This window comes from Euprymna scolopes, chromosome 1, assembly GCF_053919585.1.
Source record: "Euprymna scolopes isolate OS-2025 chromosome 1, ASM5391958v1, whole genome shotgun sequence".
Taxonomy (NCBI): Eukaryota; Metazoa; Mollusca; class Cephalopoda; order Sepiida; family Sepiolidae; genus Euprymna; species Euprymna scolopes.
In genome coordinates this window covers 68,458,294-68,483,646 of record NC_136482.1, presented here as the reverse complement: position 1 = coordinate 68,483,646, position 25,353 = coordinate 68,458,294, and the positions used below count along the sequence as shown (strand labels likewise).

At 33.4% G+C, this 25,353-nt stretch overlaps 1 pseudogene; it reads left to right on the top strand.

Annotated features, from left to right (window-relative positions):
* Positions 1-23,158: 23,158 nt before the first annotated feature.
* Positions 23,159-23,275, top strand: LOC145284975 (5S ribosomal RNA; annotated as a pseudogene).
* Positions 23,276-25,353: the final 2,078 nt, after the last annotated feature.

Genomic DNA, 25,353 nt, shown 5'->3' with positions numbered 1-25,353 from the left:
CACAACCAACAACACAACCACTAGCAGGAACAGTCGCATTATATCAGTTCTTGTTTCTATGTAATTGAAATGCAAAGTGTTTTATATCACCATTCTCGTTTATAAAAATATTTTTGAAATTCAAACAGGAGTCAGTTTGTAGAGAACTTACATAGCAATTTTAATTGCCATATAAGAATTGAATAAAACGTTGTTTTGTTTTCGAAATACTTTGTTCTTTATCTGATAATATGCTGTTTAATCGATCGAGGACTTTAAAAATAATTACAAAATGATATTTTAGAGCATGATGAAAAATGTCATCTCATGAGCACTAGTTAAAACTAAATATAGATAGAAATCTAACTCACGTCTCTAAAATTTCACTAATCCGTTACAAAATTATACTCTTAAAAAACATTTTGTTTACTCGATAGAAATCCAAGAATAATTCTTTTTTGAACTCATTAACACATCACTCGGTTCTCAGAAGCAAAAGACTGAGCGAAACTTGTAGTATATGAATGGAAGTATCCGATTGGATTTGAACCCGTCTTGCCGATTTTATAGTTTAGATCGATTACCATTAGATTACTTAAATCAACACTTTTGTTTTTAATCGAAAAAAGCTGTTTAAATAACATTTATTTTTCCTTTATATAATATTTATTTTTACTTTTAAAGATGGGCTAAAGATGAAATTATTCCTTTGAGGAAAAATTCCATTTTGAAATCTTTAAATCAGGAATATTATCGTTAATTATTGCCTTCAAGTGAATCAGATTATGCATACCTACTGGCATTTCAAAATTTACAGCCATTTCTTTGATTTGAAAAAAAAAAAAACTCTGAATAAATGGAAACAAAAGGAAGAAATCCATTAGAAGCAATAATACGGTGACGCATGTTTTTCCAATATTCTCATTCGTAGATATGTTTTTTTTAAATGTTATCTTGGATATTTAATGAGGATTCTCTAAGAATATCTTTCTTTTGTAAGTGAGAGTTAAATAAACATGCATTGTCGTGCTGAAAGAAAAACAGCAATCGTTTTGCAACAAATAACGCTGATTGTATTTCTTTTTATCGAATTAAAAAAAAGAAAATTAAATTCCGTTGTTGGAAATTAGAAAAAGGACAAAAAACAGAAAAACGCAATATAAAAAGTAAGTAGAAAAATGGTATAAAGCAATTTCATTGAGAAAGGAAAGATTCGAATCATGAGGAGGAGAAGAAAGAAGAAAAAAAAGCATCTATACTAATATGAGTGTATATCCTCCGTCAGAAATGACGGAAAAATGATTCATCACATGTGTTCGCACTAATATATTCATATAAAATAACGTCTCTATCGGTGAAGATAAAAAAAAAACAAAAAAAAAACAAAAAAACTCCTCAAACTGAAAAGATTAAAAAATAAATTAAAGTGTATAATGGATATAGAAAACAAAAAGAATGTCTCATTATGGAAATACATTATAAAACGGGGTTGGTCTGAATTATTATTTGCTTTCTCAATTTCTCTAATTATTTGAAATGGATTCGTTCGACTGCTCTTTTTACTTGGTAACATTTTTGTGCGAGGAACATTATAAACAATAGACGATCATAGATATACAAGCTGACACGCACATATATGCTATAGAAGTAAATTCACGTATCGACACGTACATACACTCAATACACTAGAGATGATTCGGACAGGGATACGAATATACATGAATATAGATAACATATATAAACATTTCAACACACACACACACACACACACACACACACACACACACACACACACACACACACACACACACACATGAATTCGGTAGTAAAGGTAATCAAGGAGAAATTCCACTCAAGTCCCCAAGCTTCCAAACTGGAGCCTTCATCATTTTTTGCTGATCAACTCAAAACAGTTGATTAAGAGAATGTTTCTTCATTCTTTGTGTCTGGCACTAAAAAGTTTAATTTAAAGTTTTGTATATCATTTTTTGTCTTTCATGAAATAAGGATCATGCTGTATATATTGAGATAAGAGATAATAAATCGATGAGTGTCATGTTTGCTTACTTCCTAAGGCCATTTCATTTATGATGGACATATGGTTGACAACAGAATCTTGTGAACAGGAATTTACGTACCCCTCTTTGATAATCTGAGAATCAATTCATTCGAAAATATAAATTAGATTTTAATTTTTTTCTTTTTTAAATGAAAAAATTTTTTTTTTTGCATAATCCTTTCCGATACTGAGTGGGCATTCAGTTTGCGATGCAGGTAACAATTGTCCGAATAAGGAGACTGAGAAATGGTGGGTGGCTTATCTAATATATAAAAGCGAAAATGTGTGTATGTGAGTATGTGTTTTTGTATGTCAGCCTAAAACTTTCGACAGAGGTGTCGGATTTTCACAAGATCGATATCATTTTGAAACTAGACCTTTCCGACGACAAATATCGAAAAATTGGCTCAACATATTAATTCCTTCACCCTCAACTGGCCACTTTTCTACAGGGAGGGATCGCCTTTTTCGCTGATATTTTCTAAAGTCATCCCCTCTTTTCGATTGTCCAGCCTTAATTTAAACCTGCGTCACTTCCGGTTTGGCGATGGGCACGACAACAAAGACATCACATTTTTTCCCCCTTCGCGGTACGGGTTCGAGCCTGCCTGCCTACTAGCACTTTTTTTTTTTGCTCAACACACACCTCCAAACACCCGAATAACGTCGGGCACCCAGACTAGTAAGAATATAAGATTCACGCTCATTGCTAGGTACTTGATTTTTGTCACATCGAGAACGTCACCACTAAGAAGCTAATATCAAATTCTGACCAACTAATAAAACTAGCTAAAAACGCTAGGCAGAGAGACAACCCAAAATGCTGGCACAAATTCTTAATAAATAGAAAAAAAAAACAAAAAACGCAGATATTCCTAAAATTATCACAAGCAGACAATATCCAAAAAGTAGCATCTACACGTTTCTAGCATTTACCTAACGATACCTAATGCTCAAATTTAACTACAAAAACACAGATTTACTTTCAATGTTTGTCACTTTCATTTGCAAATTTTTATTCCATGAAATCTGTCTTGCTGACAAGCGACAATTAATGGCAGCTAAAAACTGTATGCATACTGTGACCGTCATTAAATATTGAACGTTGTGAAGGCAGATTTTCGAGAAGTAAATTCGTGAAACAAAATCTTCTAAACGTTAAAACTTAGAATTTGATTCTACTGCGTTTGATATAAATTATCTATTATAACTTTTCTGATGTAGAAGTTATTGAATGAAAACTATTTTCATTTTTGGAACGTTTGTCTTATCATTGTATTCTATTTGTGAGAAATGAGTAAGCTGAAGATGAATAGAGAACATCTAATTTAACCACGAGAAAATTAATACCAATACAATGATTCATTTCTAATATTCAGAATAACAGTAGAGAAACATAAAAACGAAACTATTTTTTTTATCTGATATCGTAATTAGATTTAAAGTATAATTAAATTAACAAGAAAACAGATTTTATAAGTCTGGGAAATATATAATAATTATTACATATTAGCGCAACAAATTTAGCATTTCTTTGGAGCTGAAATGTTTTATCAAATTAACTTTTTCTGTTTTACACTTCTCAACAACAACAAAAAATAATAATTTGATGACTTATTTTTATTTGACTACATTTATTCCATGATTAATTTAAATGTTATGCAATAAAATTATTATTGTCCCTAGACAAACATTGGCACTTATCATGGCTTCATGCATATTGATATACGTTTCGTGACTTTTATCTTAAAATCAGTGTATTGATAAAATCGAACTTTTTTCGGTAGCTATCGCAATAATTTACCCATTTGTAGATGTACGATCAAACACAAAACGTTCTCCAATCGTTTATTTCATAGTCCGTCCGTTCGAAGCATAAATCAAGTCACACGAAAGAGTCATTAGGCAAAACAATGGCGTCTGATCCGAATAATTAAATCGAATATTAAAGAAGTTTCTTTCGACGATTTATGCCGAATTAATCGTAAATAAACCCAAATAATCTTTTGTGTATGAACATTATGCTATTGCTTTCAATGAACTAATTAAGAAAGTCGAACGTTAAATTGGTGGCTAATTGCTGTAATTAATCACGATCATTGAGAGAAATAATTACAAGATGATCGCTTATAAACAAAGCGTGTTTAATCGTTGTATATTTGGCGCCATTCTATGGTTAATAAGTTCTATGTATTATTTGTACTCACTAGGAATTCTCACACCGGTCATCATCAGAAAAATTCTTACTGACAAGAAGTGGTAGTGTTCTCTAGAGTTTGGGTGACAGATAATCCCATATTTCCATTACTCTCCACCTCTTTTGATACAATTTGCAAATGAATTTGCGTTATCGCAATAGCTGCTTGCCATTGACTTGTCGCTAGCAACGACCTTTGGTCATCTCTGGAATTTGGGTGGCGACAAGGTATCTCTTCAAAGTCTGAGACCTCTTCGCACTTATCCAGTGGAGGTCTGATTAGTGCTTTCTCTTTTCGATCTTTCACTTCTGCTTGACCCTTCACGACTATTTGGTGTAGTTCCAGTTAATGCCAACGCTAAAATTTTTTTTAGGGGAAGGAAAGTAATCAATTTCCAATTTTGTGGTTTCAGTTTTTAGGTTCCATCTTCTATTCCTCTATCTTTTTGTTTTACTTATGTTGCAGTTTCCATATAGCCGGATAGCGTTTGTATCTCATGTGTGTTAGTTTCCACATTTGATGGTTTTCCTTAAGGTTTCGGCTGCTTTATATAGTCTCATTTTCACTCATTTATTCCGAGTTATTTGGGACTGGTTCTAGTGTCCCTACAATTATTACTTATACTCACTGTGATTTTTCACACAGTTCATTATTAAAGAGTTCTCTCTGTCAACAACCCGTGGTATACCTTGGAGTCCAGGTGACAACAAATCTCTTACGGTTTTCAGTATTCTTTACTTCGTTTGACAAGATTTGCAAATTAGTTTTCATTATCCCAACAGCCATTTCCCATTGATTTCTCGCCGGTAATGACTATTAGCGTTCAATAAAATTTGGGTTGCAATAAGTCTCCTTACAGTCTTCTTCGTACTCATCTAGTGGAGGTCTGTTTAGTGCTTCCTATCCTCGGGTTTTCCACTCTTCACGGTCTTTTCACTCACCACGACTCTTTGGTGTGGTGTCAGTTGATGCCGACAGTAAATTTTCTTTTTGGGGGAGGGTAACTTACAATTATATCCTCCGTTGCCTCTAGTTTTCCCCTTCTTATAACAGTGCGTACTTTTCCATTCTGACTTCTATTTGGATATCCTGACTAAAGATTATGTCTGTGTTTAATAGCGTCTCTAGTTCCCTCTTGTTTCTTGCAAAAAGTTTCAGGTTCTCCATATACATTAGATAGCTCATTCTTTCATCTGTATTAGTAAACTTGTATCCGGCTTGGCGTTTCCTTAGTATATTGTTCAAGGGCATCATGGCTATGATGAATAGTTGTGGTGATTAGGAATTTCCTTAGAAAAGATCTTTTTGTATTTTTAATCTTAATTATGCATTGTTTTTTTCAGCTGTCAGTTCAAGCATCCATGTTCTCATTGTTTTTTCAATCATAATCTTGTTTGGTATTTTGTACATCCTTCGGCATTCTATTATTTATACTTGAATATTTTATAGTACGCTCTCTTTTAGTCGATCCATGCGGTGGCTATATTCTTTTTCTACTTTTTACCCCCTTCAGGAGCTTTTGGTGTATGTATAACAGATCATATGTTCCTCTTTTTCCTTTTGTAGCATCCTTTCTGTTCATCAGGAAGTAGTCCACGATTATTAAGGGAGTAATAACTTTGTTCTCTTATTTGTGTTGTTAGGATTGCCCAGATTATTATTACGTACTCTCTAGGAGTAGTCATTCAGGCCATCATCAAAGATTTCTCTTGAAAAAAAAAATCCTGTGGCGTTCTCTGGAGTTTAAATGACAAAAAAGGTTCCCCAGATTTCTAGTACTCTCCATCTTATATATTTATAACCTTTACAAATGAATTTGCGTTATCTCAACAGCCGTTTACCATTGATTTCTCGTTGGCAGCGAGTATTGGTCTTCACTAGATGACAATAAGCCTCCCTAAGGACCCAGTACTCGTTCCACTCATCCACCGGAGGTCTAGCTAGTGCTTTCTCTCCTAGGTCTTTTCATCCTCCTCGACACTCTTTAACTCTTTAGTATGGTGCTTGTTTATGACAATCCGCCCTGTCTTTATTTATTTATTTATTTTTTGATATGGGTGGATAGTGGGGAAACTTACTATTATAGTTACAGTTTTCTTGCTTTCAGGTGTTTCTTTGTGTTTTATCTATGTAGTAGTTTCTATATGTCCGGCTTGCGCATGTGGCTAATGTGTATTAGTCTGCGCATTCACAGTTTCCTTAATATTTCAGCCATTTTTATTATTGATATCCATTCTATCTTCTCAGTCATCCCTCTGATTCCAATCTCTACCATTTCTATTTTGAAGTATTTTGGTATTGTTTTGTTACACCAGTCCTCTTCCTCTGCCTTTCCTTTTCACAAAGAGTCCGTCATCATCATCTTTGGGTATAGTGCGTTGTACATAGTAATGAGTTTCCTCGTCTTCTGATCGAGATGCCTCAGTTCTATAGATCCACGGTATCTTACTAGTGACAATGGATATGCGTGTATACCTTTTATTAGGTTTCTACTATACAGTTTAGTTCCTTGGAGTGTTCTTGTTCTTCTGAGGTATTCCTTTTCAGTCTTCTCTTTCATTTGTGCTGGTTTGATTGTGTCTACTTCCAGAATTCCTAAATATTTGTAGCTATCATGTTCACCTAGTGTACTCATCTCTGTTTTATTGGGTAATTCCACGCTTAACGCTGCCTCCAGTTTACCCCTTCTCATGATCAGCAGAATCACGTTTTTTTTACCACCCAGCATTAGTCAATAGAAAAGGCCCAACTCTCCTCCACAATAATGCCCAACCGAAAGTTCCTAAACCGACCCTGCAGAAGTTGAACGAATTCGGCTGCCTCGTCTACCATACTCTCCAGATTTCTCACCTACCAACTACCACTTTTTCAAGCATCTCTACAGCTGTCTGCGTGAGAAATGCTCCAAAAACCTAAGCGATATCAAAAACGCCTTCAGCGACTTCATCGTCAAGATTTTTATGTTACTGGCATAAATAAACTTGTTGGCAAATAAAACAGAAAATATAACCACAAAAAGTTTTGGGCACAACTCAATAAACAACATGTTCCGTATTTATTATGATGACTTTAAAACATCTAGTATAATATATCACAAAGTAATTTTTGCTCGTTTGCACAGGATTTTTCTGATGTTTAAATTCGTCCAGATATTATTTATGGGATTTAGGTCAAAGACTTTCAGATTGATTACATTGATTGTTGAAAATGTGATATTTACATATGGAACAAAGTCACTCTTTAACAGATATATAGCATTGTTCACAGTTCCTTTAATAATATCTAGTGAAACGGTATTAAATAAAAAAATAACCTTAAATAATAATACCACTCCATCTTGTTTAACTGACATATCCGGAGTGTTTATAGTGAATAATTAAATCCTTGTCTCGACAGACAATAATAGTTTGTTTTAAAGTGAATCGCACTCTTTAAAGATGATTATGGACAAAAAATAGATGAGATATCACGTTTTTCTGGTTAAGAGTTTTTTTTTTATATACAATTAATTTATATTCATTCTCATGCTAAGCCGACCTTTTTGCTGCTATTTTTTCGTGTAGTAAACGAATTTCTAATTAATCCGTGAAAAATTTATTTACGTTTCGTTCACTTAATTGACGATTCTATATTACTTCCATTTTCAAATGATTGATCTAATTATAGAGTGCGTGATGTTGAGTTCATTGTATATTTTCTTGACATGACATTAAAGCATTCATATTGTATGATTAACAGAGCAGAAATAAATAAAATAAAAAAAAAACAAACGAATAAACATATATGGCTATAATTTTTTTATCGACCGGTATAATTTTAAAGTATGAACACTGATAGAAAGATTTAATATCCCAGAATCTGTTACCATCGTTTTTATCCAAACACGAATTAATAAAATGGCGGTCGATTTTGTTGGAAGATGGTCGTTAATTTCAGGTTTAATAGATAGTAAGACAAACTTATCCGACCACCAACTAAATCTAAAAGGGCGTTATATCAGAATTAGAGGTAATAGTACACCCCTTACTCATACATTTCCCCAAGCCTTTCCACTCCAAACATATGAATAACCACATCTTCCAATCTTGATCTTATTTTGAGGAGTGTAACTTCATAGCAGATACTAACTACCTTTGATTATAACCCGAATAATCCTTACTACCCATGCGGGGGGGTAGTAGAAATACCTGGCTTTGAAGCCAGGCGCTGGGTAACCCGCTTGGTACTGATGGGCCCGTAGATCTCGTCAGGTCATCCATCTAGGAGAAAAAAATACGATGTCAAACCTGTGTCACCACCCTCATCTGTCCTGGCACAAACCGGAGGAAGGAGGCTTCCTCAGTTCTGGTCGACAACCTCTCTAGAACTGGTGACTTGATCAAATCACCGGTTTGCAAACCTAAACTGCTTAAAGAGTAGGTGGGCTCTGCCTATCGTCCGGCTTCCATACTTCTTTGTCTATTAGCCAGGAGCAGAGGCACGACCACAGGGACATTAGAGACGCTCAGTGCTTGGCCTTGTTTCCTGACTAGGGCAATGAACGCCGTCCCCACACTTGTCTCATTCCTTCCTCTAAAACTAGGCGTCTATATGCTAAGATGATTGGACTGGTTCACTCTTGTCTGACAGGTTTGAGGATACTGGTTTGACTTTGTTTAGCTGCTGTATCTCGGCTAACAGACATATTCACAAATGATCTCCCTGATAAAATTTTCTCTGCTGATGACATCACGCTCTATAAAAGACATTAAGAGAAAACGAATGCACACGTATCCAAGGCAATGACGGAAACCCTAGAGGAATACGTCCAGTCTGTAGTGGAATGGGGATAAAAATGGATGATCACATTCAATGCTGCCAAGACTAAGCTTCTTTCCTTTAATAACTACAAGAACCTGCTCAACCACTAATAGTCATGGCTAATGATATATTACCTGAAAGTACTTCGTTCAAACTCCTTGGTTTAATGTTCACGGTGAATATGACTTGGAACAGATACATTGAAGACATTACTAAGGCTGCTGCAAAGAAGATTGGCCTCTCTACCGTACTAAAAAGTTACTTACGCCTACGAATATCATGTACCTCTACAAAGCCACTATTCGCCCATGTATGGAGTATTGTCGCCAGATTTCAGTCGGTGTATCTGCTACTAGTCTCTAACTCTGGTCAGGGTTCAAAAGAGAGTCACCAACCTAATAGGTTCCACACTATCAGCTATGCTTCAACCATTGTCCCATCGACGACATGCTGCATTCTTCTGTCTGTTTTACAACTATTTTAATGCTAAGTGTTCCGACGGACTACAAACCCTTGTATCCCCCTCGACGCAAATACTCCTGACAAACTTGACAAGCAGCAACATCCCACTCTTACACAGTAGAAATCCCTAGATGTAAGAAAACCTTATACTCTCATAGTTTCTTCCTTAGGACTGCTAGACTTTGGAATTCCCTTTTGTGTTTCTGATTTCCTGACTGTACTGGCACGCAGAAGTTCAAGTGTAATGCAAACAAACATCTTGCTACTCAATTCCCTACATAGTACCCTGCAAGTTATATCCCAGATAGTAGCCCCCTACATCAATGTGGCACTATGCCTTGATTGTGGTGAAAATGCTATAAAAAAGTGGTTAATTAAGTTATTTATTTAAACTATTTTTTAGTTTACCGACACTAATATATTAAGGTCGGCCAATTTGAGATTTTAATGTCTCCAAAAGACGTGATATTAACGAACATTTATATTAAAATAAAAATCTTTAAAAACTTTCAGAAACTTAAAATTATACATAAATCGTATTTTGCTCTATATTCCCTTCGCCCACTGATTTCTGCTCTGTTAACCATACTACGTGATTACCGACATTAAACTGTATCCAGTAGTGAGTTTCCAATTTGGAAGTTATTTTATGCTAGTATGTCAGCACTTACTAAAGCGAAAGACAATTCGAAGATAAGGGTTAATGAGATTGTCAGTTAGATGATGACAAGTACCATGAGAAAATTACAAACTATTGGCTGATTGGGAAGAAGTCAAGGTCAAAGTTGAGATTTGAGCTCAGTCGAGCACCTACAATGGAAATAACGAGAGCATGAGAAATACTAGTAACACTTTCTGTAAGAAAGGAAATGTAGGGAAGGAAAGAGATCATTTACCACTAGATTGCGAAGTCGATTGTATACTTTGTCAAGGCAAGGAAGAGTGTTATCAACTGCATCTCCTCAGATATGATAAAGGATACGTAATTTTAAAACGTATCTGAAAGTAGAATCTAAAGTAGACTTCGTCAAGTGTCAGGTACTGTTAAAAGTAATTGATAAGTCGATCATTTTTTCCATCGATTTTAGCAACAGATTTTGTGTAAGTCTTCCATTTAAATCAGTCCTAGGAGCTTATCAAAGCAAGGAGTTTCCCCAAGAAAAGAATTATTCATTTTAACTAAAGCAAAACGAGGATTCGAGCGTCGCCTCTGAAAGAGAAATGCTGTTTCAGAGGTGTTAAAAATAACACACTACCATTTCCCATTGCACCACGAGTTCTATGTCGAGAAGAGAGAAGTTGCAAGTTGTAACGTCTTTATCACCAATGTTCTTCCAAGTGTTACTAAAATAGTTATTGTCTGCATAGCTGTCAATAGATGGTTTTAGGAAATTATTTGGAAGATCATTGGCGAAATCCAGGAAGAAGGTTAGACCGAGAATTGCTCTCTGAGGCACGCTGGCATTAATATTATGTGGTTCAGAGTTTTGTAGACATATCAGAAAGAAACAATATTCAGTAACTAGCAAGCTTGATAAACAGCTTTTTGTAACACACCCTGTCAAAAGCTTTTAACGTATCAAAAACTATCGTTCAAGACACGAATCATCCATCGATAAATTCAACGATCGCATGCGATATAGCTGTTAGCATGTTAGCTGTTGATCGTGCAAAATAAAATACACAAAATTTGCTATCAAATAGATTGCTTTTATAAGGTGGTCCCAACTCCTGAGTTTATTACAGACTCAAACTAAACAACGTACTCATAAAAGGAGCCTGATCGGCGCGCACTGAAATGCAGAAGACCGATCTTCAGTGGTTTTAAGTACTGAACAGATTGACAAAGTTGGCCAAGGTGATGGGAATCATTTTTTTTTTCTTAAGCAACGATTTTGAGCAGTGTGAAGTCACTATTTAGTTATCATAACTTCCAGGACACGGGATACTGTCGCGGGTATTCACAGTCAAAAATGTTTTATGTATGCGAACTTGCTTCGATGATTGTTGCGTAGGCTTGAAATGTAATTTTGACATGCTTGATTCTAAGTGTTGTACAAATGTAGTCATAGAGTTTACATCATTTTTGTTTTCAAAATATTCTCCGGACATGAATAATTTCGAAAAACTACTTCAGCTGGTGTACAACCTACGTCCTGTTTGATGCATTTCCTAATTGATATTAAGTTCAAACGGAAATTATTAACCTAGTAAATAGTGTTGGGTTTCATTGCGAGATCGCTTTCAAACTATGAGATTGCTCTAGTAGGTCATTGGAGTAGGGATATAGCGCAGTCGTTTATATATATTTCCTGTCTAGATGAAAGTTGAATTCGGCGAACAGCCTTTACTAGAACTGTGTATTCCTGTCTGTCATAATGAGTGCGGATACAACACATCTGGCTATCTATACTTTTAGAATAGTTTGTGGTCTGCGTAGATGGTGATTTGTCTGACTTTGAACACGTGTTTGAAATGTTTAATTGCAAACTAGATTACTCAAGAGCTCTTGAAAATGTGCTATACTTGAATGTGTTTAGCTGAGTTTGGACGAAGATAGAAGATAGTCTTAGTGTTATAAATTTTCTGATGCAGTACCGCGACGACAGTCGAAGTGCTAGCATCAGTGGTTAGTTAGTTTAATATGACCGTTGTTAATGGGGTGTATGAGTTTGGTGTAATCTGTTGATGCTGATTTGGATTTGTCGAATGCATGAAGTGCTTCTGTGTTAAGTATAAGTGTTTTTCGTCTTTTCCGCTTATTCCGCAGAATATTTGTCAGAGGATATATTATCTTGAAACAAAATGATAAGTCCTAGAAATCGCGCAGCCGAGAAAGTGATGTTGTTGGTTGGAATTGTTGTACTACTACATTTTATTGTATGTGTGAATCTTTCTTCATCAGTTTAGTGTCCTACAAACTGAAGTTGCTTCGCACCGAGTATACACTTGTTTACATTTAGCTTTAGTAATAGTCGTGTAGAACCTGGCACAAATATCGATTCGTCTGGGCTTGCTATGAAAACGTCGTCTATGTAAGCGTACATATAACTAAGACGTTGTAGACGAGACATTGAAAAATCTGGACATCGTTTCTAAATCCGACACGTATATTATCTGAACTGGAAAATCTGAAAAATGTGGTCACGGCCGTTTTCTGATTGCCCCTTTCTACTACCGATAGAAAACTTTCGTCAAATCGAGTTTGTAAGATACTGTTGTGCATGGGAGTCCTACAGTGAAATTGTGTATGTGCATTATGAAATAGGTTTCTGTCACGTTGCTTACATTTTGAACGTGACAGAAATAGGTTTCTGTCACGTTGCTTACATTTTGAACGTGACAGAAATAGGTTTCTGTCACGTTGCTTACATTTTGAACGTGACAGAAATAGGTTTCTGTCCGGCTGTTGTGATCTTGAAAACAAACAACTTTTTTTTTCTTTCTCTACTCACAATTGTTGTTATTACTGGCTACAATGAAAGTTTTCCGCTTGATTGTAGTTATAGGTGATGTTGTCAAATTCAAAATGGTACCAATAAATATCACCCTGGGGTTGACTGTAAGGAGACTCGTCTCTTCTAGAACTGTTTTGGTGTCTACATCGGAACTTCTTAGTTCCCGGTTTTAGATTTTGAAGGCTTTCGATATGAACTTCAGTAATAGCCACAATGAACGTTGAGAGAAAGAGAGAGAGAGAGAGAGAGAGAGAGAGAGAGAGAGAGAGAGAGAGAGAGAATGTTGTTGCATTTGGTAATTTACTTTTGTAAATTACTGTGTGTGTGTATTTATTGTTTATATTTAATTATTTTGAGCTAGGTGATCGCAGAAATACAATGGCGTCGTCAGTTTTTTTTTTTTTTGTTTAACACAAGTGTTTATGTACAAAACAAATTGCTTAATGTAATCTTTTTTATTTACATATGTGTAAACAATAAAAGGATAGAATTTACAGATTTTTAATTTTTTTTTTTATATACATGTTCTTCTGTTGCTGGCTGTTATTTTTTTTTCTTTTTCTTGAGACAGTATTCGAATGTTTATCCGAAAATAGTGAGTATTTATTTTAGTTATCCGTCTGTGTTGAGAAGGCTGTTTATTTAAATGAAATAGAAATTTGCACGTGGGTGAAAGGGAAAATCAATGTAAAAAAAAGGGAATTTGTTAGTGTAATGTTTATGTGTACCGTTCTTATTTTAATTAAAAAATATTTTGTTGTTTCGTTGGTCGAGAAATTGTAACTTTTTTATTTGAGAATCACCACTTATTAAGGCCTGAAGACTACTTGAGGATAAGGGTTAATGTATGTAAAGTGGTAATGTAGTAATCGTTAATGATATAAATTGGGTAGAATTTGATTACTTATGGAGACGACTCAACAAAAACTTGTTTACATCGGATTTGAAGGCTGCCATGTTGTATTCGACTGGAAAGCAGGCCAGCGGAACAGTGTTCCACAGGCGAGCTATTCTGGGAAAGAAGCTTTGTTCATGGAATCTGCGTTTAGATTTAGGCACAGATAGAGAGTGGGGGAAATCATATATAATGGTTGTAGCTAGTCGAGTGTTTTTATGAAAGTTTGTCAATTGAGGACCATAGATTTGAGTTCATTCGAGCCAACAGGATAGGTTGTTTACTCATAGGGTCAGTCGTTTCAAACAGGATAGGTTGTCTACTTATAGGGTCATCATTGAAGCAATTTGACTGCCGCTTGATCGGCATCGATACCCTTAAACTTCAAATACAAAGATTTACGAAAACAACAACAAAAAAAGAAAAAAAAGAAGAAACAAAGAATCAATAAAGTATACAAATGGCGTTTATTCCTCGCGAATCCGATATTTGAAATTGAGACTACGAGAATGTGTGCACCAAAGTCTGAAAAGAGTGTGTACGTGTGCGTATGTGCGTGTATGTTTATCTGTGTGTAAATTAAGAGGAACATTCTACATACTTGCTGGTTAATGTGTGTGCAGCACTGCAGCAGTCAGACGGTTGAAAAATAAAGAGGCATGTGAGGTGTTGTAAACTGATAAAAAAGATACGGAAAGTTTTCCGTGCATCATCCCTTGTTTTTTATATCACAGATATTATCGACTTGTACACATCATTCATTTTTGCAATTAATTTTTTAATAAGTAAAAAATGAAATGTGAAAAAAGTTATTTTTTTTAAATCTGAATATTCATATATTGATAAAACTCGGATAATGTTTTTATAAATGCCACAAACGTATTAACAATTATGAATCTGTTATAAGGTTGTTTATATAAAAAAAATAACGCTTTAACGTATTGTTTTTCTTGTCGGAAAATATCTTAATATATATATGTATATGTGTGTATATATGTGTGTCTGTATACATATGTTTATGTATGTATACATATGTATACAATATATACTGTGATAAAGAAAGCGTTGCATTTATTGTTCCTGACTATTTGTCATGGGATTTTAGTAGTGTCGACTCTGGAGAAAGTGCGATTTGGGATTGCGCAGCGACCGTTTGTTTCATTATAAACTTCTCGTTACTCAGAACGTAAACATTGTCTCTCGAGACAGAAGTATGGTTTTAAAATTTTGCCCCCTTCTCTTATCCCCACTCTCTCTCTCTCTCTCTCTCTCTCTCTCTCTCTCTCTCTCTCGTTCGCTTTTTTACTGTGCATGTGTGTGTGTGTGTGTGTGTGTGTGTGTGTGTGTGTGTGTGTGTGTGTGTGTGTGTGTGTGTGTGTGTGACCCTGATATAGCATTTTATTTTTGCCCTTTCCACATCTTGATAAAACTATGACGTTCGGTTTGGAAGAATTTAAGATTCGATTCTATTGATTGAGTAGACACATAAACTTAAACTCTCACACACACACACACACACACACACACACACACACACACACACACACACGCACGCACGCACGCACGCACGCACGCACGCTCGCACGCACGCACGCACGCACGCACGCACGCACGCACACACACACACACACACACACACACGCACACACACACACACACACACACACGAAAGTCCTTTGTAAACAGTAGTAGCCAACGAGTCGCCACTCCTTTCCGTCCTACTTATTTCTTATTGCAGTGTCGAGGCGGGCAAAATTATGCAACCCGCCTAACGACGCCTACTGACCTACTGAGGCCCTCTCAACCTCTATTTTGTTTGCATGTATAAAATCAGATGTGTCTGACTGTGACGAAAGACTGGTGTGTATGTGTGTTTACGCTTCCATCTGTCTATCCACCCATCCAATTAATTACACTTCCGAGCATGATATAACAGGTGAAAATAAAGGGTGAATGACACGAGAAGTGGTGACAGAAATAAATTAGTCTAGGATGTATTTATAGAGGAAAATGGCAATTACAAAAATCTGCAAATTTTATATTTATGTTAATTAATGGTGAGGGGGTCATATACATAAAATAGAAGGTTTGAGTAGATTTTGGTAAAACCTGAGCTTCAATTGGGGAAACATTTTTTTAGCAACAAAACTATATTTTTAAAATTAATATATATATATATATATATATATATATATATATATATATATATATATATATATATATATAGAGAGAGAGAGAGAGAGAGAGATAGATAGATAGATAGATAGATAGATAGATAGATAAAGCTAAACATGCAAGCCCTTTATAATTTATGTTGAAACTTTAAAATAACATAAAAAAAGGTTTGGAAGAAAATATTTATAAAACTCGGTTTATTAAATTACAATTTTCGAAAAGGTGCAACTTACGTTCACACTGCACACGTTTGACTTTACTTTTTAAAAACAAACTTCTTCAGCTAGTATACATCAGTTTTTTTGTTTTTTTTTGCTTTATTATATTCTTTTCTATCTTTTGTGGATTGTGATTGTAATTGACTTTATGGATGTCGCTGTAATCTTTTCCAGTTTCTTTTCTTTTTTAATCCTGGAAAAAATCCTGAACGCTTTCATCAATGTGTGTTAAAGAAAAACGTCTGAAGACTGTAAGTTTAATCCCAGCACAGGGCAGTAAATAGTTATATTATTTACATTCACACCGCAAATAAAGCTCCCTAAACCATATCGAAATAGAAAATGATAATTATGGAGTTGTTTTCAAATTCAGAAAATGTATTTGCCATAAATATCAATAATCATTTTTTTTTATGAGAAACAATACAGAGTGTCCTTCTAGCTCCACAGATAATGGCTGGCGTTAACGTAACACTAATTGTATATCAAACTAGACGGTTACGTTGATACTGACAGCCACAAATGACTGTGTATTCAGCTGTGCTAACATTTATTAATATTTTTCGATAATCAAATAATTTCTGACCAGTTGAAGCTATTCTGGTTGAACGACAAGAAAGAGTCAAGTTGGATTCCATATTACGACATATCCACTGACTAAAATACTGTTTCTTTTCGTTTAGGCGCACAAACGAACCATAATATTTAATTATGGATTTTCACCATTATAATCACGACTCAATTTCTAGGCATGAGTTTAAAAGCTGTAACATCAACTAAAAATTCCAACCAATTTATATTTACTTAGGGCATCAATCTGAAAAAAAAAGAGAACTGGTTTTAGTTGTGAGCGGTTTTAATTCGAATGAGTCTCCTTCAGACATACGATGTGATAATAGCAAAACACAGTAAAATTGACGTATTAAAGATATTGGGGTTATTTATGAAAATAATTATTTCTATTATCATATGTCCGAAGAAGACTTGTGATAGTTGAAAGTACTCGCAACTAAGACCAGTTCTTCCCCTTTCCCATTGTCGACAGAAACGTAAACTTTTGCATTTCAATGAACTCATATTTTTTTCCACACGAAAAGGGCTTAGGCATGAGTTATTTGTGTCAGTTTCTTTAAAAAGAAAAAAAAATCTTTTTATGATAATTGATTTGAGTTTTTTTAGTGGCTCACAACACCAGTAGTGACAACACGACGACAAATGGCCACTTCACGAGAGGAATAAATCAAGGTATGAAACTGAGAAACTAATTGACAAAGTAGTCAGCGAATTTATAACAACGTATGACTTTTATTAATTCAAATTAACTCATGATGATTCTACATGTTCAATTTGGTCTAAGAATATAACTAAAAGTCAGATGAATATACTGTAATTCTTTAGCGTAAATAGCCAAATGAAGACAATAGTCCGGAGAAAAACAATCCAAATGATCATCAAATTCCGATGTTCATTGTTTTTCTTGGTAACAGTATTTGGATTCATTATTGCCGTTTGAAAAGGCACTAGTGCAATTTTATCGATTGTCTAGCTTAGAATTCAGCGGCCATGAATAATTAATGATAGGCTTTCATTCACATTTCATCTGATACTGGTGATGTTGGGGAGAGTGCGACAGTTTTATGTTCATATGACCGGAAATCAAAAGAAACAGTCAATCGAATGCATAATTGAAAAATTGAGTGCCTAGTGCTACCTATTAATGAACCTCTTGAAGAAAGAGACCAATATATAAGCATTTTATTTATCGTACAAAATCTTCAATTCAATTGTAATCTTATAGATTATCAATGCTTCTGTAACAAGAAAAGATCTAATTTTAATAAAATGAGTGCTCATAGGAATATCATTCGTAACAACACTATTTTTTTCTGCTTTAACTTTTCTTTTTTTTCTTTTTTCTTTTTTAACTTTATTCTTTAACTCTAAATATCATCTTTTTTCTTTTGTAATGTCACTTTTGATGTAATAACATCTTTTCCCGCGGCTTTTGCCGCTCCAATGGGATAATATGAAATGTATGGAATAAAATATATTTCACATAAGAAATAGTCATCCATGGACAAATGGTTTCATTGTATCATAGCTCTTCATTGTTGCTAGACAGGTAAGTTTTTAAGCTGAGATCGTTACTCGATCGTTTTTTTTTACATAAGGAGTTTTTTTCTCTATGTAAGCAGTACACGTCAATATTTGCACAAACAACATTATCTGCTGAGGGTATTCTATTCATTCATGAAGAGCTTTGCATTATCGCTCATATTATGTAAGGAATTACATTTATTAGAATGCTCAACTCATGAAAAGTTTATGGACCAGGCGCTGCCTGTGTATGTATTTCCTTCTTCATTCCCTCTACATCTCTTAAATACATACATCTTGCTTCTATGTATAGACACACATGTGCGAACATTTCCTTCGTACGCTTCTAAACACAACACACAACATTCAATTCAGCGCTGAATCTATTCGCTTCAAACGGCACGTGTTGCTTGTTTTACTTTAATATGCATTTCACGCTGAATTAGTGTTCTGCCGTATTTCTGTTTCTTACATCTTTTGGGAACACAACTCATAAAATACACTTGGAATAATTCCACTTAAAATAATTACCCATGTAGGGAGAAGAGTAGACTTTGATACGTGAGTAACGTGGGTACATTATTGCAAATTTTACCATTTCGAGGATGTGTCCCAGAAACCACACTCTACCTCCCACATAATATATGATGATAAAATTAAAAACTAATGAAATACATATTGCTTATACTCTTATACATTATATATATATATATATATATATATATATATATATATATATATATATTTATAAAGTAATAGGGTTCGTGTGTTTCTGTCTGTGTGTACAGCTCTCCATCATCAACGAAATATAAAGGAGGTAAGAGGGTAGATCTCTCCTGGTAGAGAAACATTAGAACCCATTTTAGGATGTTTCTGTTATAGGAGACATAAGAATCTTTGCCTAATTTCTTTATATACTATTCTCCAAACCACCCCCATATCGAATGACTTATGCTCATTTGCATATCACATTATATTAAATCTCTTTAACTAATTACCTCGACCTTATTACATATTGGAAATATTCTAATCATTTCAACTGTACTATTTACAAAATCTATTTAACATTTAATCTATCTATCTATATATCACATTATATTAAATTTCTTTAACTAATTACCTCGACCTATATATATATATATATATATATATATATATATATATATATATATAAAAACAGAGATGTGTGTGCCACAGACGATTTCTGATTGGTTAATCCAATAATCACATCTCCTAAAAAACAATCGTTTCTACGATCTTACCTTTACCATAAAATATTATGGCTTTATTTATTGTCCATCTTGGAAGGGTTTAATTTTTTAATAACTTGTTATTTACAAATTAAAAAAATACGAAACTATTATACGAAACTATTATACGAAACTAAACTACACGAAACGCGCACACACGCACACACACACGTTCACTACCGTCACGTTGTTATGGCAACCAAACCCGCTGACTTAACTAAACAGTAAACACACACAGTAAATGTGATTTTCTTCATTTTCTCATTTCACTCGTGGTCTTAAATTCATTTCGGGTTTGTATTACTGTACACATAGATTCGAATAAGTTGCCAAAAAACAAATATATAACAAATAAATGTTATCAAAGGCAAGATAAATTACTTTTCTACCAAACTGGATATATTTTTCGTGTTTTTATTCAATTTAACATGTTTATTCAGCTCGAAAAGCATACAGTGTTTACCGATGTATTGGAAAATTCAAGATGACGGCCGATTCTCTCTTTAACACGGTAAGTTTGGAAAAAGGTGTAATAAATAAAAACCGGTTAAAATACTGTTAAAAACTCGCTCACTATATGTTACCGTGACATAGGTTGACATATATTCGGCGGGTTTTTAATAGTATTTTGTATAGTTTTTTATTTATAACACCTTTTCCCAAACTTACGGTGTTAAAGAATGTGTGAGACGCCATCTTGAATTTTCCAACACATCGGTAAACACTGTATTCTTTTCGAGCTGAATAAACATGTTAAATTGAATAAAAACACGAAAAATATATCCAGTTTTTATCGGTTTTTTACCTTCTCTGCAGAAGTACAAAAAAAAATAAAAAAAACGGAAGGCACTTTTACAGAATGTTAAACTAACCCTAACCGATGTTTTATGTTTAGTTTAGGAAAAGTCAGAAGAAACAAAAGTCATTATTGCATGAAATATACGTATTTAGTTGAAGTATTGTTTATGTCAATTCTTTCGAAGAAATTTAGCAAGAATACCTGCAAACCAGGAAATCGGTAAAATGTCATCATGGATGAATACTTGTCTATTATAATTTCTACCCTTGACAAAAACTTAGCCATAACAAAAGAGATTTATTGTTCAGATTGTTTTTGAGATTGATTTCTAAAAAGATATTTTATAAATAAAATCGACTTTAAAATTAAAGACTTAAATTACAATAATTGAATTTAAACATTCTTATTTCAATATTTGGCACATAACACCTGCAAAATTGATCACAATGTCAGGATTTCATTTTATTTCAGAATCGATGGCAAATTGTGTAGATTGATATCTCATTATATTAAATACTAATATTTAACATTAGTTTATCATTTAAGCCGATAAAAAGCCCTTTTTTTTTCGAGTCATAAAAGGATTTGGAGTTTTCTAATCAACCTTTCGGGTGCAGTTGCACGCTCTCAAAATAACTAAAGTGTTGGCTTTAAAAAAATTGGTTCATTAAACCTAAACAGGTTTAGTTTTAATAAAAAAAAAAATTTAAAAAAAATCGCTTTGGTATTTAGATATGTCGTATGGTTATCCCTAATCGCTGAATAAAACCGCTAACGAGTTGAATGATTACGACATAAAATTAAACTCGGGTTCCTGAAACGGAAACTTCGTTTGTTTTTGTTTTTTTCTTATCAATATATTTACATTGTTATTTTGTTTTCATTTTCAATCATTCGACCAGTTTTTTTTTTCAAGTAATCCAAGTTACAGAATTCCCACTGATTACTATGCTAAAATCACAATGACTAATGTATACCTATTAACCCTTATCCTTGAGTGGCCTCTGGGCCTTGAGAAGTGGTGACACCCATGTAAAAAAAAAAAATCACTCGAACTTTTCTTTTTATAATGTACAGTTTTAAAAGTTTAAAAACTATATAGTTTTTACTTCAGGAAAATTAATGGGTCAGTTTTTACGATGTGCCCTGTTAAAATACTGTTAAAAACTCGCTCAATATATGTTACCGTGACATAGGTTGCCATATATTCGGCGGGTTTTTATTAGTATTTTTTATAGTTTTTTATATTTATAACACCTTTTCCCAAACTTACGGTGTTAAAGAGGGTGTGAGACGCCATCTTGAATTTTCCAACACATCGGTAAACACTGTATGTTTTTCGAGCTGAATAAATATATTACATTGAATAAAAACACAAAAAATATATCCAGTTAGGTAGAAAAGTAACTTATCTTGCCTTTGATAACATTTATTTATATATTTGTTTTTGACTATTTTTTCGAATCTATGTGTACAGTAATACAAACCCACGATATGAATACTCACGTTGTTATATATATATATATATATATATATATATATATATATATATATATATATATATATATATATATATATAAATGAGATTATAGCAGTTAAAAAACATTTTTAAAACACACACACACACCTTTTTCAAAGTGATCAGAAATCGTATAAAAGTAAAAAGGGTAAATTTTTACTTACTTTCCAACTTAATCACCTTTAACGTGACTTTTACAGTTTTTTTTTTAAATGGAATTCATTTACCGATAGAAAAGAAATGATAAGTAAATAAATCCATAAATAAATATTATAAATGGTTTATTTTAATACTTGCCAGGATGCGGAGGAAAATGAATGAAGGGGGAGGGGAATAAAATAAAAACATTTTGGAAACAGAGTAAGTTTGAAAGAATTGCTTTGCACAGAAAGAAATTAATGAAAAAATAAAATTAAATTTCTTTTCTTTCTTGATTTTTTTTTAGCTTTTTATGAAAAAGGAAGTCAAAATTAAGACTATAAAAAACAATTTTTATTAAGAGCGAACCTCAGTCGTCAGGTCTGTAAAAAAAGACGTGGAATAATAAATGTTTTCTAATACAAATTGTTTTTACTTATGTGTTCATTTGTCTCTTTGAAGTTCGTTTGTTTAATATATCGGTTTGCAATATAATTATGTCATTCTGTCAGACTCAAATTTTAAATCTATATATCTAAAAAATTGAAAGTGTGTGTGTGTGTGTGTGTGTCTGTGTACATTTCCCTACGAAATAACTCTGCCAATTTTTAGTCTACAGACTCGAAATTTGATATACAGGGTACTGAGATTTGTAAAAATCTATGTAATCGGTTTTTAGCCAGAAATTTGGCGATTAAGGGGTCAAAGTTCAACGATTTGAGCTTTGAGAACTCTACCAAACTTCTCCGACAATTTTGGGTCTACACACTTGAAATTTTAGATACAGCTTCCGTGGACATGGATCTAACTTAATAACTTAATTTGAGCCCAAAACAATAAATTTTCAGGGGTCATAATAGGGGTCAAAGTTTAAAAAATTACCGTCTTTTTTTTGCTCAGCATACACCTCCAAACACTCGGGCAACGCCGGGCACCCATGCTAGTATATATATATATATATATATATATATATATATATATATATATATATATATATATATATATATATATATATATATATATATATATATATATATATATATATATATATATATATATATATATATATATATATATATATATATATATATATATATATATATATATATATATATACGGCATAATCACGTTGACATACCGGTTCTCGTCAGATCACCGAAGTTAAGCAACGTTGAGCCTGGCTAGTACCAGATGGGTGACCATTTGGGAATTCTAGGCGCTGTATGTGCTTTCCGCTTATCTCGGCATTGTTTCCAGTCGTCCCGAACCTCCACTTGCCGCTGGTATTCAACAATGTCGAATCAGGAGAGGTGTGGTTGGAGATTGCGCAACTCTTGTCACAAAAATTTCCCGCGCAGACACTCTTACTGTGGGTATCCATAGTCTGTCAAGACTGAAGGAAGCCTTGCCTTGATATAAATATATATATATACATATGTGTATATATGTATGTATATATATATATGTATATATATGTATGTGTATATATATATGCATATATATGTATATATACCTATATATATGCATGTATATATATGTATACACATACGTATGTATATATATGTATAATATATATATATGTATAATATATATATATGTATAATATATATATGTATGTATATGTAGAATATATATATGTATTATATATATGTATATATATGTATTATATATATATATATATATATATATATATATATATATTTGTACGGCATAATCCCGTTGACACATGTATATATATATATATATATATATATATATATATATATATATATATATATACTGTACGACATAATCCCGTTGACACACCGATTCTCGTCAGATCACCGAAGTTAAACAACGATGAGCCTGGCTAGTACCAGTTGTGTGATCATTTGGGAATTCTATGCGCTAAATATGCTTTCCGCTTATCTCGATATTGTTTCCAGTCCTCCTGAACCTCCACTTGCCACTGGTATTTAATTATGTCGACTCATTAGAGGTGTGGTTGTAAATTGCGTAACTCTTGCCACAAAAAATTCATGCGCAGGTTACCTTACAGTGGGTATCCATAGTCTGTCAAGAATGAAGGAAGCCTTTTAAAAAATAAATGTATGTGTATGTATGTATGTATTTATTATTATTATTATTATTATTATTATAGTTCTTGTTTTGTTTTATTTTTTAAGCTCTTCAAATGGATTGCATGAGACTCATGGTCGGTTTAACGTTGATATGTGGCCAGAACTAAGCGCCTTATAGATGTTCAAGTTCAGTGGAAACAATTATCTCCGAAGAAGTCGTCAGTCCTATTTACTTACAATTCAAGGGTTTCCCACACAAATTCGAAAACCTTAGTTACAAGCAATTACGTTGTCTCCCTATGTGGAGCAATGGAGGAGATACAACATAGGAAGATTTCCTCTAAGCACCCGAGGATAGATTTCTGAAAAACGAATAATAATAATAATAATAATAATAATAATAATAATAATAGTTGTTGTTGTTGTTGTTGTTGTTGTTGTTGCTGCTGCTGCTGCTGCTGCCGTTGTTATGGTACTTATCCGCAAATAAAAACCGATCTTAAAAATAATATTAATAACAAAAAGAGTTATCACATTCTGGCGAAAATGTACACAGGGCCGGCCATAGGATTTCTGTATAAAAGCGAGGTCTTTCATTCGCAACGAATGTGCAAAAGATTACATTACGTGGTCATCGATGTAAATAAAAAGAACAGTGTAAATGTAACCAACAACAAAATAAACAATAAAAAGTGAACACCATGACAAAAATTAAACTAACACAAAAGACACATATGTAACTAGTAGAAATAATAATAATAATAATAATAATAATAATAATAATAATAATAATAATAAACCAACCTCGGACAAGAACAACCATACTATAAATAAAAATATTAATAACGAACAAGATAAATGCAACTGTAGATACCGCACACTTTGCCCAGTTCAAAATAAATGTCTAACCAAAAGCATAGTTTACCAGGCCACAATATTTGCGAAAGAAAACCCGAATAACAAGAAATATTACGTAGGTATGACTTCCTTAGATTTCAAAACTCGATATTATGACCACAAAAGTACATCCGATAATAAAAAAGCACCGTATGAAAACAACTCTAGCAAACAAATACTGGGAACTTAAGGAAAGCGTATATATATATACACATATTATATGCCAATAACTATATTTATCAACGCTGATTCATTGTAATTACACAGGGCTAGAAGATACTACTATATTATTTGTCTTATCCGTAACAAAAGGAACCTGTCAGTAATGTTACTACAACTACCACCACCA